This window comes from Lynx rufus, unplaced genomic scaffold (genome assembly GCF_022079265.1).
Source record: "Lynx rufus isolate CCGP_SWC_20201006 ecotype Redwood Valley unplaced genomic scaffold, mLynRuf1.p SCAF_21, whole genome shotgun sequence".
NCBI classification, from domain to species: domain Eukaryota; kingdom Metazoa; phylum Chordata; class Mammalia; order Carnivora; family Felidae; genus Lynx; species Lynx rufus.
The window spans coordinates 21,603,034-21,605,123 of NW_025814836.1; positions in this window are offsets into that span (position 1 = coordinate 21,603,034).

The following is a 2,090-nucleotide window of genomic DNA, read 5'->3' on the forward strand; positions in this document are numbered from 1 at the left end:
TTTGTCCCTCTTGGGAGTCCTAGTGCACACAAGGTCCCCAAGTGAGTGGGATGATGGAGTGCTAGGGAGGGGGGCCTGGAGGACCTGAGAGCTTCCTCTCCGGTCACTTCAGTCCTCCTGTGGCTCTTCTTTCAGGGTTTTTAGCAACTCTGCTCGGTATGTGCATTAGCCACGAGAGGAGGAGATGGGAACAAAAGCAGGATGAGAGGCTCTTGTTCTTTCTCCTATTCTAGAAGAGGCTGGCTGCGCTCTTTTCACCTCTATATTCAGTGGCACACATTTCTTACCCTAAGTGTTACACCACGGCCGCCGTGTTATTATCACCATCATTATCATCATCAATCTTTTCATGAAGATCATCTCACCATCGCCATTTAGCACATACTTACTGTGCCTATCATTTCACCTACATTATGTCATTGATCCCCTGTGACTTAGAGATTGTCGTCCCCACTTTACAGGTGCAGAAACTGAGGCTCAGTTTCACTTGCCCCTCGTTGAGATCCGCCACTCTATTCTCGCCCTACAAGGCTCACATCTTTATAGTTAAGTCCTTTATTGCTAATTCCAGGAAATGCTCAGTTTCTGCTTATAGTTCCTCAGCCTTCAGATTCCAAATCCAAATTCTTATCAACTGTTGGAAGATGTACCTTCCCTCCATGCTCTCAGCAAAATGCTTCCTGTCCCAGCAGTGGTTTTTCTTTATCTTCGGTGATCCTGCAGCCCTGTGTTTCTTGGACAATCTTCCCACTGTCTTGGGTATCTATGCTCAGGCAACAGGATGAGGGTTGCTCTGGCCAAAAATCTCTCTCTCTCTCTCTCTCTCTCTCTCTCTCTCACACACACACACACACACACACACACACACACACACACACACTAGAGTTTTCTTTTAACTTAGAAATGTTTAGGGAGAATTGCTCCTGTTCACTGGCAGAGAAGAAGAGTATGGGCTTCAGAAGGAGGACTGCCCTGGGGCACCTGGGTGGCTCAGTTGGTTAAGTGTTCGACTTTGGCTCAGGTCATGATCTCACGGTCCATGAGAGTTTGAGCCCCGTGTCAGGCTCTGTGCTGACAGCTCAGAGCCTGGAGCCTGTTTCAGATTCTGGGTCTCCCTCTCTCTCTGACCCTCCCCCATTCATGCTCTGTCTCTCTCTGTCTCAAAAATAAATAAACGTTAAAAAAAAATTTAAAAAAAAAAAAAGGAGGAGGACTGCCTTGGGTTTAAACAGGCCATCCCTTGCTGTGTCTGAGCTGGGACTCCTGGGCAGCAAGAAGGGGGCTGAAATCTTGTCCTTGCTCTGGCTCAGCCAAGCTGGGACCCTGGCACAGAGCTGCAGCAGCCAGGGATGGAGTGTCTTTTTCTCACTGGTCCATGCAGAAGGCTTGCCTCTTTTTGCAGTCCATCCACTCAGAGAGGGAGCTTTGTCCTGACTCACTTAAAGGCGCCTAACGGTAACAACTGTGGTTCCAATCTCATTTTGACCCCATGCTAGCAGCGCAACTTTAGACAAGTGACTTCACCCATCTGTTATTTTCAGCCGATCTTTCTAAAATGCTGGCTCTGTACCAGGCTCTGGGTGGCACGTGGCAGGACTGGGGCGAATGAGCCACAAGTCCTGCCTCGGAGAAGCCTGCCGTCTAGTTGGAAAGACACTCACGCTCATAGCTAATTTCTGTATGATGCGGTGAGCACTCAGGTAGAGGTCTGTGCAAGGTGGCTAGATGGGCACTCAGCTCAGCACTCTGAAAACGAATGCTACAGAAGATGGCGAAGGAGAGGCAGGGATGGTGTTCCAGGCCGTGGGGACCACAGGGGCCAAGGTCTGAAATGCAAAAGAACCCGGTGTCTACAGAGAACACAGTGCGGTTCGGCAGTACTGAATCACAAAGGGTTAAGTAGGCAGTGAGAGGAGGGAGGGCTACAGGCTCCAAGGTTCATTTGTCTCCTCTCTGAAACAAGGATAACAGTATTACCTCCAACAGTGCTGGATCCGATCAGCTATTCAATCTACAACCGTCTCTATGTCCAGGCAGATTTGAAATTTCTCAAAGGCAGCTACCATGTCCTAAAATTATGTCTATGGCCA